Raw genomic sequence first — 15,581 nt, 5'->3', positions numbered from 1 at the left:
TGTATAATATTCTGCAAAATTCAAAAATAACTCGCCAGGAATACTCACAGGTAGTGGAATACTCACCAAAGTTATGGACTAATAAAAACTCCGTTCTTCTTATCTAAATCATGGTGCAAGGCCAGTGGTTTAGGTATCAATCAAGATATGTACCACAACGAACGTTTGAAGGAATTTTGATTCCATTTCTTCAACAACTTCTTGACGATAGAAAGTATGTGTTTTGACCAAATAGACCAAAACCACAAACGTTCCTGAACAACCACTTGATTCCATCCAGACCTGAAATATGCAACCCAACAAATCAGCCTCAGTGCCGTTCAATTGAAGATTCCTTCAGAATTTTGAGTTCCTTGATGGATAAAAAAAACTGGAGAGCTTCAAACAGTTAATTGGTGGAATCAAGTGGTGCATTCGAGTCCATCTCTTATCCCTGAACACGTCAAATTTTTACTTATTCGTTATATATCAAACATATAAAAAGTCGTCAATGGTCAAATTTTCATGTTTCTTAGCCCACTGAAGCAGCTTTTTCTTATTTTTCGTCCGTATGAAATATATTAGAACAGCAATCCTGCCGTGCAATACTGCTGAACGCAGCCTTCATTTAACCGTATCTACAGAATTGTTGTTTATTATGACAACATTTCAAACTGCAGTAATTTCTTTAGTTGTTCATCTTCTATTACATGTCCCTTTAGTAAAATTGAGTATATCGGCTTTCCAGTCATCTGCTTATCAAAACGAAAATTTATTTTCTATTTCCGACGTTTCGATTTAATATAAAATCTTTTTCAAGGATTCTACAAATATACAAGTTGTTACAAAAATTCAATAATCAGAAAACAGTCACTTACAGAAAGGATATCGTTTTTTGTCTAATAGCTTTATGTTTTGAGCATCAACGGTCAGAGATTTAATTGTGGCTAGCATTCGTTTACTGTAACCGGGTTGTGAGGACAAAAAATTATAATTATAGGGCAAATTTTTCTAAAAAAAGTATTACCGGTTTTGCATTTGAAATAAAATAAACTTGAACTAAAAAAATATATCACTCTAAGCTGAATTCGTAGTAGCACTTCTCACTGCGTATAACTGTATATTCAAATTGTTAAATTCTAGTTCGGTGAGCTGGTTTGGTGAGATGAACTGTGTGAAAACCACAGTATACTGATGTGGATTATAATTCTGATCTATTGCCTATTTTGGTCTTTAGTGTGTGTAATATTCCTGCGTAAGTCGAACTAAGACAATCGACATCAGTGCGTTTGTTTACGGTATGCTCGGTGTTCATGATGTGACAAACTTCGAGAATAGGAAGTGCAGACGGTCGGCGATGATGGTCCAGAATTATTGTTTTTTTCCAGGTTAAACCAGTGATTGCTGTCTATGCTGTGTTGAAGAAGTGCTGTTTTCTCCTTCAGGTGTGCTATTTCGTGAGTGTTGGTGTCTCTAGTGTGTTCCTGGTTTAGGAGTTGTTCCAGTTTGTTAATGTTCGAACGGTGGTTGCTAAGCCTTTTCTTGAGCTGTGTTGTCGTTAGCTCTACATAAGAGGCATCACAATTGCCACACGGAATACGATAAATCACGTTGTGTTGGTTTTCAGCTGCTAATTTGTCTTTCATATTTGTGAACATAGCTCCTACCGTGCGTTCGTTCCGTGTTGCTAAAGTGGTGTTTGGCAAATCTGTTCGAAACAGCTTTGTTAGTCTACTGCAAAGATTCTGAACATAAATCAGTGGCTTATATGTTTTGGGCGAATCTTGCGAGTGTGGTTGGTTGATTGGTAATGATCGTTCGTTGATTCTGTTGGTATATCGGTTTCTTAGATGGGTGGGATAGTGGTTAATTTTCAGATGTCTATCGATGATTGTTTTAACTTCCTTTGGTGATAAATTAGTGCTAAAATTTTTCACACGTCGCATAAAGTTAGTGACAACATTGTTTTTCATGTGCAATGGGTGGGTAGAGAAATAATCTAAAAACCGTCCTGATGCCATCGGTTTGGCATACCATTCGGTTTTAACGGTCTGATCAGGCTGTCGAACTAAAACCATATCCAGAAACGGGAGTCTCTTGTTGTTCTCGATTTCGCAGGTGAATTGAATGTTGCTGTTGTACTCGTTGAATGTGGAAAGAACGTCGTTCACTTTGTCCTTCGGAAGGGCCAGGCATAAGTCGTCAACGTACTTCCTCAAGACAGGAATCGGAAAATCAAGTTTAGCAATAACGGAGTCTAAAAGCGCTTCCATGACTAAATCGGCAACAGTGGGGGACAAAGGGTTGCCCATCGCTGTTCCGAAGACTTGCCGGAAGTGTTTTCCACGGTATGAAAAATAACTACATTCCAAACAAAATGTGGTTACTTCCAGAAATAGATCCAGATTAATGTTTGTATTCAGCTTAATATCTGTCCAGCGTTCAATGATTGTGTGTGTGACTAGTTCTCGGGGAATGCATGTAAATAGTGATACAACATCGAATGAAACCAAGATATGATCTTCAGGTAGTTGAACGGAGTTAATAAAACGGCAAAAGGAGAAAGAGTCTGATACGTTATAGCGGCTGTTGATCGATGCCTGTAGTATGCGGCCAATGAATTTGGATAGCATATATGACGGCGCGTTTATGTTGGGCACAACTGGTCGAAGTGGGAGACTCGGTTTGTGTGATTTGGGGAGTCCGTAAATTCGTGGGCTTTGGGCTGTCTGGGTGGAAAGTTGGTTTGCTGTTTTCTTGTCTATTAGTCCGAGGTTGTGCAGCCTTTTTACTAGGTAGTTGTTCTGCTGTTGGTAACCTGATGTGGGATTCTGTTTGATAGGTTTATATGTATTTTGGTCTGATAGCATTTCGCACATCTTACTGTCGTACTCCTTTTCATACATTACGACTGTCTGTTTACCTTTATCTGAGTTGACAATGATTATATCGGGATGACTTTTGATAAAACGTTTGGTAGTTTTGCATGCATGTTGTAGAAAGCATGATAGCGAGTCTCTTGGATTATCATCAAAACTATGAATGAAATTTTGTATGATATTTACTGCGTCGCATCGCTTGTATTCTCTAATGTTTTTCTCAGGGATGCTCGTAAGAATATTTTCTATGTCAGCGATGATACGATAGAAAGGAATGTCATGTAGCGATGTGTACGGTAGGGCAAACTGTGGACCGAGACTAAGAAGAATTTCGGTTTCCGGTGGTATGGTAACTGTGGTAGCATTATGTATAGCTCTGGCATTGCAGGTAGGTGTAGGTGGGTTGGTGTGGGCCGCAGATACCCGAAGGAGCTGCTGAAATTTTTTCTTGGTCTTAGTAGACATGATGCTCAAGTAACTCTTGGAAAACTTCTCTTGAGTATAAAAGAAATTTCTAGACGTGTCACTTGACACTGATTCGGTGATCGATTTCTGCAGCTCAGACAGTTCATGTTCCAGACGTTTAATTTTGTAGAATGTCTGTTTGATTTCGATGTTCAATAGCGCTTTTTTAAATTTGTTGATGCTCTTCTGTAGGTCCTTTAAGTAGGGACTGTTTTCTTCGAGAAGAGGGTACACGCATTTGAAACTGTTGATTATATGATTCGGAAAAATTCCTTGTCGTCGACATCTCAATAGGAAATTTTTACGACTAATCATATTGGCAAGCTTTCTTGTGTTGCTTGCGTAGTGTTTAAAATGACTTTTTGTTCGGCTACCAAATTCATTGTCAATGCAATTGTAAAAACTTGTGCTAGCAATATTCGCCATTTTGAAAGAGTTTCAACAACTTACGACTGATAATTGCTTTAGTAAAATTGAGTATATCGGCTTTCCAGTCATCTGCTTATCAAAACGAAAATTTATTTTCTATTTCCGACGTTTCGATTTAATATAAAATCTTTTTCAAGGATTCTACAAATATACAAGTTGTTACAAAAATTCAATAATCAGAAAACAGTCACTTACAGTCAATCGAAACGTCGGAAATAGAAAATAAATTTTCGTTTTGATAAGCAGATGACTGGAAAGCCGATATACTCAATTTTACTAAAGCAATTATCAGTCGTAAGTTGTTGAATCTCTTTCAAAATGGCGAATATTGCTAGCACAAGTTTTTACAATTGCATTGACAATGAATTTGGTAGCCGAACAAAAAGTCATTTTAAACACTACGCAAGCAACACAAGAAAGCTTGCCAATATGATTAGTCGTAAAAATTTCCTATTGAGATGTCGACGACAAGGAATTTTTCCGAATCATATAATCAACAGTTTCAAATGCGTGTACCCTCTTCTCGAAGAAAACAGTCCCTACTTAAAGGACCTACAGAAGAGCATCAACAAATTTAAAAAAGCGCTATTGAACATCGAAATCAAACAGACATTCTACAAAATTAAACGTCTGGAACATGAACTGTCTGAGCTGCAGAAATCGATCACCGAATCAGTGTCAAGTGACACGTCTAGAAATTTCTTTTATACTCAAGAGAAGTTTTCCAAGAGTTACTTGAGCATCATGTCTACTAAGACCAAGAAAAAATTTCAGCAGCTCCTTCGTGTATCTGCGGCCCACACCAACCCACCTACACCTACCTGCAATGCCAGAGCTATACATAATGCTACCACAGTTACCATACCACCGGAAACCGAAATTCTTCTTAGTCTCGGTCCACAGTTTGCCCTACCGTACACATCGCTACATGACATTCCTTTCTATCGTATCATCGCTGACATAGAAAATATTCTTACGAGCATCCCTGAGAAAAACATTAGAGAATACAAGCGATGCGACGCAGTAAATATCATACAAAATTTCATTCATAGTTTTGATGATAATCCAAGAGACTCGCTATCATGCTTTCTACAACATGCATGCAAAACTACCAAACGTTTTATCAAAAGTCATCCCGATATAATCATTGTCAACTCAGATAAAGGTAAACAGACAGTCGTAATGTATGAAAAGGAGTACGACAGTAAGATGTGCGAAATGCTATCAGACCAAAATACATATAAACCTATCAAACAGAATCCCACATCAGGTTACCAACAGCAGAACAACTACCTAGTAAAAAGGCTGCACAACCTCGGACTAATAGACAAGAAAACAGCAAACCAACTTTCCACCCAGACAGCCCAAAGCCCACGAATTTACGGACTCCCCAAATCACACAAACCGAGTCTCCCACTTCGACCAGTTGTGCCCAACATAAACGCGCCGTCATATATGCTATCCAAATTCATTGGCCGCATACTACAGGCATCGATCAACAGCCGCTATAACGTATCAGACTCTTTCTCCTTTTGCCGTTTTATTAACTCCGTTCAACTACCTGAAGATCATATCTTGGTTTCATTCGATGTTGTATCACTATTTACATGCATTCCCCGAGAACTAGTCACACACACAATCATTGAACGCTGGACAGATATTAAGCTGAATACAAACATTAATCTGGATCTATTTCTGGAAGTAACCACATTTTGTTTGGAATGTAGTTATTTTTCATACCGTGGAAAACACTTCCGGCAAGTCTTCGGAACAGCGATGGGCAACCCTTTGTCCCCCACTGTTGCCGATTTAGTCATGGAAGCGCTTTTAGACTCCGTTATTGCTAAACTTGATTTTCCGATTCCTGTCTTGAGGAAGTACGTTGACGACTTATGCCTGGCCCTTCCGAAGGACAAAGTGAACGACGTTCTTTCCACATTCAACGAGTACAACAGCAACATTCAATTCACCTGCGAAATCGAGAACAACAAGAGACTCCCGTTTCTGGATATGGTTTTAGTTCGACAGCCTGATCAGACCGTTAAAACCGAATGGTATGCCAAACCGATGGCATCAGGACGGTTTTTAGATTATTTCTCTACCCACCCATTGCACATGAAAAACAATGTTGTCACTAACTTTATGCGACGTGTGAAAAATTTTAGCACTAATTTATCACCAAAGGAAGTTAAAACAATCATCGATAGACATCTGAAAATTAACCACTATCCCACCCATCTAAGAAACCGATATACCAACAGAATCAACGAACGATCATTACCAATCAACCAACCACACTCGCAAGATTCGCCCAAAACATATAAGCCACTGATTTATGTTCAGAATCTTTGCAGTAGACTAACAAAGCTGTTTCGAACAGATTTGCCAAACACCACTTTAGCAACACGGAACGAACGCACGGTAGGAGCTATGTTCACAAATATGAAAGACAAATTAGCAGCTGAAAACCAACACAACGTGATTTATCGTATTCCGTGTGGCAATTGTGATGCCTCTTATGTAGAGCTAACGACAACACAGCTCAAGAAAAGGCTTAGCAACCACCGTTCGAACATTAACAAACTGGAACAACTCCTAAACCAGGAACACACTAGAGACACCAACACTCACGAAATAGCACACCTGAAGGAGAAAACAGCACTTCTTCAACACAGCATAGACAGCAATCACTGGTTTAACCTGGAAAAAAACAATAATTCTGGACCATCATCGCCGACCGTCTGCACTTCCTATTCTCGAAGTTTGTCACATCATGAACACCGAGCATACCGTAAACAAACGCACTGATGTCGATTGTCTTAGTTCGACTTACGCAGGAATATTACACACACTAAAGACCAAAATAGGCAATAGATCAGAATTATAATCCACATCAGTATACTGTGGTTTTCACACAGTTCATCTCACCAAACCAGCTCACCGAACTAGAATTTAACAATTTGAATATACAGTTATACGCAGTGAGAAGTGCTACTACGAATTCAGCTTAGAGTGATACATTTTTTTAGTTCAAGTTTATTTTATTTCAAATGCAAAACCGGTAATACTTTTTTTATAAAAATTTGCCCTATAATTATAATTTTTTGTCCTCACAACCCGGTTACAGTAAACGAATGCTAGCCACAATTAAATCTCTGACCGTTGATGCTCAAAACATAAAGCTATTAGACAAAAAACGATATCCTTTCTGTAAGTGACTGTTTTCTGATTATTGAATTTTTGTAACAACTTGTATATTTGTAGAATCCTTGAAAAAGATTTTATATTAAATCGAAACGTCGGAAATAGAAAATAAATTTTCGTTTTGATAAGCAGATGACTGGAAAGCCGATATACTCAATTTTACTAAAGCAATTATCAGTCGTAAGTTGTTGCATGTCCCTTTATATGATCTGTCAAAATTCGACCCAGTTACACGACGTTGGTATAGGCAATAGTTGATTTTATCATTTTGAACTTTGCTGATATTTCCCTTATAGAAAGGCGGTATAAGTAAATGACAGTTCTTTTTTTCTCGATCGAGATTGACGTGTGTAGGCTTTTTTTTTGCATTCTGGGATGAATGAACTAATTCCCATCAAACGAATATTTGCGACCCTTCTAGCTGGTCTTAATGTACGATGCTAGTCTAACAAGCTAATCGTCGTAGGCTCGAGTCCCGGCTCGGGAGAGACTGTTAGTGCCAGTAGGATCGTAGATCTATCCCCGCAATTGTTCTGTACATCACACAGTTGGCTGCCAAGTCTGTGTATAATAAACAGAAGGTCAAGTTCCGAGTCGGAATGTAGCACCAAGGCATTGCTTCTCTTTGTGGAGTTTGGACGTTCGAATTCGCTGTATATCTTTTTCATTGAATGAGTGCATGTATCATGCCTTGTCTATACATCTTTGGAAAACATTTAATTTATTCTTACATAACTTTTCGAGCATTCTCCAGAAACACCCTATGTGGGTTGATTGATGAAAAACTTGAAGAAACCCTCGAATGACCCCACATAAACACTCGATCTAAATGATAAGATGTCAACCGAGTCGCATCAAAAGCAGTCAGGCTTCAAAAAACGACAGAGTTGGTTGAACTAAATCATAAAATTTTCAAGCTGGCCGGAAGCTTCGCATTCATCCAAACAAAGGATTTACTGATCGCAGTGATCAAGGTTAGGGCCGCCAAACGCAAATGCTAAGAAAAAATGTTCTATTGGAAGAGTTGAGCTTCGCAGTATAGATTACTCAAAAATTTGCTGGGAGCAAAAGCGATTTCCAACATTATAAAGAGCATATTTGACGATCCTTCTTTGTTGTTAGCTAAATGTAATTTATTTTAGATTTTCTGTGTGTTTTTTTTTATTCTCGCTTATTTTCCGTCGGTCTGGTTCCGCCACTATTGTGGCCAATCACCGACGCCCAGGGAGGCGACTCCACACCCAGGACCCTAACTCACGACCCGTTTATTAACGGACCGGCGCCAACGGCTTTACTTCCTCATGCGATAGAAGGCGTGATCCCAGAGATTTTTCGCCTCAGAAAATCTCCCGGTGTCGGCTAGGATTGAATCTAGACCAGTTGGGTTGGTTGTGAGTGGATCACGCCACCTCACAACCATCGACACCTATGTCGGCGGTGGGATTCGAACCCAGGCGTCGAGCGTGGTTGGCGGAGACGTTACCAACCACACTAGGCCCCCGCTCAGATTTTCTGTGTTCTATGTAACGAAATAAAGTTCAAAATATGCCCTGGTGAAGATTTCAACCAACCGGATCGAAACGTTGGCGATGAGAGATCATCTCTGTTTTCATTGAGACTGCTATGCCGAAACAAAATCAAATTTAATGTCACAGTCGAATCCCCGTATGTACTTCTAAAGAGAATGATCCAAAAGACGCTTTGAATGCTGCAGAATCTATTATCGGCAAAAAATGTTCACCAACACTAGCTTTTACTATATTTTTAGAATTTTTTCTTAAATTTCAGGGTAATACCCGATCAGAAAGAAAAAACAAAAATGTAACAGAAGTTGTTAGTTTGTTACGTGAAAAACCTTACAGGTTGTGTTTTCAATTTGGTCCCGTTAGGTGTTAAAACAACAGAAATTATAACAGAAATGATTCTACTAGTATCAAACACATATCAAAATTTGTTACTAATATATCAGCTTACTAACAAAATAAGATAGTATATAAAACAATATAATAACAAACATTGTTAGAAACAACAGGTTTTGATAAAAACGAAAAATTAGTTAGACTTGTTTCAGAACTACTTCATTTCACGTTTTGTTATTATAACTTATTATTATTATTATTCAGATTCAATTTTGTTATCAAAATTATATGGAAAAATACAAAATTGTATCAAAATATGTTATATGTATCTCACGTTGATAGAATTTTATAATTTTTTAGTTATGCTCTTCTGATCGGGTAGCTAAGGAACTACATCACTGTGATCTAAACTAAAGAAATCATGTCAGTAATATGTTTTTATGTCTGAATATAAAGTGTAATAGAGATGAAACCACATTAAGACACATTTGATATCTAACAACCCATTATAATAATTTTGGCCAGGTTTTTGTTCTACGTTCTCCTTGGTGCGCTGCACGTACACGATGGTACGAGACGTGGCTTGGCAATGCAGATTCGAAAAGCGTAACACGAAACGAATCTCATGGTGTATAGTCTTTATTATAACCGATAAGCGACGTAAACCGCAGTTGCTTGCAGTTCAGTATTTTTACATCTGAAAAAGCAGGATATTTGAAACAACCCACGATGCTCCCACAGACCGTTATTATAAAAAAAATGCACCAAAGAATCTGAGTACACCATTCGATTCGTTATGACGTCCAGAATCTCTAGTCAAAATTTCAAAATCATCGTACGGTACATTTTTGAATAATGCCCTTTTGAAGGTCGTAAAGTACAAAAAAGTTATATAAAAACGACGAAATACTTATTGTAAAGCACTTATTTACCCACCATTTTATGAAATAACTTCCAAAATAGTTTCTACACATTCCAAGGGTTATATTTCAAGACATTAACAATTGGTGAAAAGATTTATTTGAAAATCCCACAGTGCACAGTGGTCTATGCTCGAAAAATCGTGATCATCTAGATTTGTCTGTGAAAAATTGATTTTACGTATTCAATGTCTTCAGCGAAATTGTTTCATAGAACATGGCCTCACTTTTGGTGTTTTTAGTTTTTCGATCAACCCACCTAACAGTTAGATGAAAAAAATATTTTTTCTAATTTTCAATACACCAGATAGCTTCCTTCAGCAAAGTTGTGGAAAATTTAAAAAAAAAACAATTGCTGAATACTGCGATGACCTATCTGTACGTTGGACACGACAAAATAGAGTTTTTTGTAGAACACCCCTCTTCAAAATCAGTTTTTTGTCTATAACTTTTTCTATGATTGTCGAAACAATAAATTTTATAAAGTTTTGAGAGAATCTTAGTTGAACGAATGAAATCTTAGAACATTTTGCATTGTTTTGACCATTACAGACAAGATGGTGACATCCGCTTTCTAGAAAATAGCATAAAATGGCCAGATGTTATCCATACATATTTTCGGAATCGGGATAACATTCCAAGATGGCGACTGTCGGTTTCTGGAATACAACCGGGAATAATTGAATTTTAAATGTAAAATTCCGGAACCAAGACTGCTTGGAAGCCGAAAATCGATGTCAGACATCATTTTGGAATTTTTCTTTCACAGCCTCCGGTTCTGTGTGGAGATTGTAGCCGCATGGTTATAGAGTCCGCTTTGATAAGCAGATGGTCGTGAGTTCGAATCTTGTAAGAAGTAAGCCATTTTTGATTATCAAAGGACTTAAGCATAGGTTTATTCTCATCAGTATGCAGGGATCATTGGAGATGCACATCGAATAGCTAAATCCCAAGCAATAATTGATAAATTCGATGTGCAATTCTGGTCTATCCTAGTCAGTAACGAAGTGGCAACCAGTGGTGATCAATCAAGCTCAAGCTCAAGCTCAGCCTCCGGTTCTGTATTTACACAGTGACGATAATCAGAATGCATGTTTTTACTTCAAACTAATAACTCCAGATATTCGGAATTTGCGTTTGCCTAGATTCCATCTCAATTATCTTCATCTGATTGCGATGCGTGTGCTGCACATCTAACGATAAGTTGAAAAGTCTTTTTAGACATTACTTTAATATAATATTTAGTATGCATCTAATCAACTCTCCATAGGGGTTTGGTCTATTGTATTTATATAAAAGCTTTCCATCGGCCACTGAAATGATCTTAAATATTACTTTAGCTAACATTTGGTTTTTCAGCGTCAACGGAAGTTTCAATCTGGAGAATTTGATAATAAAGCTTTGGACTTAGAAGCGTCCCAGATTTGTAAGACATGAGTTTCTGTAGTTGATTAAACAATCCAATCCATTCCAAAGGATCCAGTAAAAAAATTTCAATACATCTTTCACAAGTCACACGACATCATTCTTTCTACTGGAACTTCTTTGGAATCAGTCCCATTTCTTGTAATAACTGGCCATTTACTATGGCCAACTACCTAATAGCCTATTAGTAATAGGTATTAGCTAAAATATCCGTTGCTGGATCTAGAAAAAAATCAGCATGTATCCGATTGAAAGAATGTTAAATTGATATACATTTATGCTGAAAGATAACACCTGAGTTCAATAGTTATACTTGGTTTAGCACTATATCCTGAAAAATAAGATAACTTTCCAGTTTGTGGTGGTTAGCGTAAATATCTGTAAAATAATTTTCAAGCTTTTCCCTTCGTTTCTTCATCATATACGCGGTTTTTCGGGAAACTAATGAAAAAGAAATAGGGGAAATTATTGAGCGAAATTAATGCTGTTAAGTAAAGGCTATCAAATTATTCTGGAATTGGGTTCCTTGTTATAAATCTTGGACAGAAATGTGCATTGCTCCTCACCATTTGCGATGCGTGGTATGAAATTTTAAACCGATTGATTCCCAATCGTTGTAGCCGCGTTACAAATATTGCACACACCTGATTTATCATAAATTCCCACCAACTGTGGTCAGTATAAACGGTAAATTTGTGCTCATATGAATACTTGAGGAATATTTTTATGACTCTCACAAAAACCAGCACCTCCAAATGCAACATTGAGTATTTTTTTTCACTGTCATTCAACGTAGCTTTTGTGGGTCAGAAAACACCAGTAGATTTCCGTTCAAAAAGGTTTGTTCACTTTCCTGGAAGGCGGAATCTGATTTTTCATCCAACATAAACCGTACATGTTTACGCAAAAGGTTGTACAACACACTTAGTCGGGTTAATAAATGAGGAATAAATTTCCCGTAAAAATTTATCGAACCCCAAAGAAAAGGGCAGCATCTCGAATTGTAATTATTTTGTTTTCTCTATGGAACGTTATCTAGTCCATATTTACTGAGAAAATATAGATTGTCAAAACGCTTCGAAAGACTGGGTAAAAGTGAAAGATTCTGGCTTTACAAAAACGATTTCCAATGAACACAGAGCACCCATTTCATGGCAATTATGTTTGTACAATACAAGGCACGTTCAAGATAAAGGCTTTTCATATTCTGGGGAAAAATTCGAATTCCTATGCCATGCAGTCAAACCAGAGCAATTCCGCTAAAAAACGGGCAACCAATTTCTATAGGCAAAAGATGCCATTTTGTGGTATTGGTTTAATTTTTTGGAACACGACTCATTTTTGAGAAGCTATTGAAAAATGTTATTTCCAAAAGGTATTGATGATTACAAATATTTTTAGGGCTAAAACGGTTTGTTTGATCGGTGTGACGTCCTCGGTTAAGTTGTAGATAATAATTTTTTCTTACAAAAAATATACGCTCTAAAACTTTTTTTTCAAGTTAATAGAAAAATTAAAAATTAATTTTCTAAAAAAGCTAATTGTCAAGAATCTACATTTTTTTATATAAACTACAAAAGATTATCTAAACATTGCAACTGGTCTGATCACGGAGAAATCAAGAGAAAAAAAGTGATGATATGTTGAAAAAAAAATTTTTTTTCGAAGGGCATATTGTTTTTTGAAGGACAAAATTGTTATCTAAATAAAAAAAATTGATTTTCAAAAAAAGAGCTTTTTAAGATAATTCATTTTTAATTTTTATTTTAACTTTGAAAAAAAATTTTTTTAGAGTGTATATTTTTTTGGAAAGACAAAATTATTATTTACCACTTTGCCGAAGACGTCACACCGATTTGTGAAATATTTGTTATCACCAATACCTTTCGAAAAGAGCATTTTCCAATAGCTTCTCAAAAATGAGTCGTGTTCTAAAAAAAAACCAATAGCACAAAATGGCATCTTTTGCCTATTGAAACGTCCATGCAAAGTTTCAGCCGAATCAAAAATGACAATTTAAAAAAAAATATTAAAACTGAGACATTTTTGCCTTTCTCCTAGAAAGGTATAGCAATCACTGGAAAAACCAAAGGTATAAAAGTGGTCCCAATGGCCGAATGTCATATACCACTCGACCCCTTTCGACGAACTGAGCATTTTCTGTATGTATGTATGTATGTGTGTATGTGTGTGTGTGTGTGTGTGTGTGTGTGTGTGTGTGTGTGTGTGTGTATGTGCAACTTTTTTTTCTCACTCACTTTTCTCAGAGATGGCTGGACCGATTCTCATAAAATTAATTGCAAATGAAGGGTCTAATTGCGCCATAGGTTGCTATTGAATTTCATTGTAATCGGATTTTTAGTTTAGAGGTTATGTATCAAAATGTAAAAATCACGAAACATCAATATCTCAGAAACCACACAACCGATTTCAATGAAACTGGTTTCAAATGATCGGGCTGTCTCCAGAATCCTTAACTTTTAAATTTCGTTATGGTTGAACATATGGTTCAAAAGTTATGTAAAGAAAAGTTATCCTAAGGTTGTTTAAACTCACTCATTTTTCTCAGAGATAGTTGAACCGATTTTCACAAAATTAGTGTCAAATGAAAGGTCTAGTTGCCCCATAAGTTGCTATTGAATTTTATTGCAATCGGCTAGTAACTTTGTCCGTTGTTCATAAAAATGTGAAATCACATAATGAAAGTAAACATATTGACTTTCTCCTAACGATCACTGGAAACTTTTTTTCTCACTCACTTTTCTCAGCGATGGCTGAACCGATTTCAATGAAATTAATTGCAAATGAAAGGTCTAGTTGCCCTATAAGATCCTGTTGAATTTTATTGTAATCAGATTTCTAGTTTAGAGGTTATGTATCAAAATGTAAAAATCACGAAACATCATCATCTCAGAAACTGCACAACCGATTTGAACAAAATTGGTTTCAAATGAACGGGCTACCTAAAAACCCCTAACTTTTGAATTTTGTGGTTCAGAAGTTATGGAAAGAAACGTGTTCTGGATACTATTTAATCTCACTCATGTTTCTCAGAGATGGCTGGACAGATTTGCATAAAATCAGTGTCATATGGAAGGTCTTGTTGCCCCATAAGACCCTAATGATTTTTTTTTTTGCAAACGGATTATTACTTTGCCTGTTATGTTTAAAAATGTGAAATCTAGCTATTGAAAGAAACATATTCCGAAGACTACCTGGACTCACTCACTTTTCTCAGGGATGGTTGACCCGATTCCCACAGAATTAGTATCAAATGAAAGGTCTAGCTGCCTCATAACACCCTATTGCATTTTGCTGTAATCGGATTGTAACTTCGTCTGTAATGTATCGAAATGTGAAAATCACGAAACTTCATTATCTTAGAAACTACACAACCGATTTGAACAATATTGATATCAGATGAACGGGCTAGTTAAGGGTTAACTGATGAATTATGATTGAACACGTGGTTTCAAATGTTGGCTGCTTTATACGTTCCCTTTTCATTTGATTATAATCGAACTTAAGCAACCGTTATGTATTAAATTGTTAATAAAACAACGAAAGTCTATTATCTCAAAGATTACATGACTTATTGGAACATAACTTGTGTCATACGAACGAGTCATCTCTCAAACTTACAAATGATAAACTTCATAACAATTTGATATGTGGTTCAGAAGTTATGAAAAGTAAAGGAATTAAGAGACTATTCAAAACTATACCTGCTTTGATCAATATATGTGACCTCAACATAATTTAAATATGTTATCGTTCAATTTAAACGTTTCTGATATTGCTGATGATTGAATTTAATTCAAATTTCAAATTGTATACTTTAGTTACAACATCAATATTTTAGTACCCAAAGAGTGAATATTCCTTTATTGGATTGCAGCGTTCATGTAAATCTATTTTTACAAATAATAAGTTTAAATGAGAAAGGCTGGGTCTGACCGCTAGGTGGATTAATTTAGGTTTTTGTGGAAGAGCTCACCAGTCAAATCAAGTTATTCATTTCGAATAATTGCTTTCCTCTTTTCACTGTTTGTGTTTTGTTAATCATTGTACTGATATAACATGTATACTATTCGAGGAAGGTGGATTTTATTTTAATAGAAGTATGGTTCTTAAATTTTCAAAGAAAGAATTTCCGGGAGAATCAAACGGAATCCAGAGTCAAATGCGAATTCCTCATAAACCATTTGAAAACTGTGGAGGTGAGAGCAGTGAACTTTGCGATGAATAAGCAATCATTAATTTATGGCTCAATAAGATTTTTAGCATACAATAATTGGGCAGTGCGCTACCGAACCATCAAGTTATTGCACTCATTAACAGGAATGGTGTGATTGAGAAAAATTTAAATTCAATTTTCTTTGCACCTAAAAATATGGATAATCTACATTCATGAAAGTTTT

General features: G+C 36.4%; 1 protein-coding gene across 1 annotated transcript in view; it reads left to right on the top strand.

Moving 5' to 3' along the window:
- LOC129721924 (acid sphingomyelinase-like phosphodiesterase 3a) overlaps window positions 1-15,581 on the top strand; it is a 208,316-nt gene that overhangs the window by 112,846 nt on the left and 79,889 nt on the right. The window lies entirely within an intron of this gene.

The sequence above is a fragment of the Wyeomyia smithii genome, chromosome 2 (genome assembly GCF_029784165.1).
Source record: "Wyeomyia smithii strain HCP4-BCI-WySm-NY-G18 chromosome 2, ASM2978416v1, whole genome shotgun sequence".
Taxonomy (NCBI): Eukaryota; Metazoa; Arthropoda; class Insecta; order Diptera; family Culicidae; genus Wyeomyia; species Wyeomyia smithii.
The sequence above is the reverse complement of the archived record's forward strand: the minus strand, read 5'-3'. Positions and strand labels throughout refer to the sequence as shown.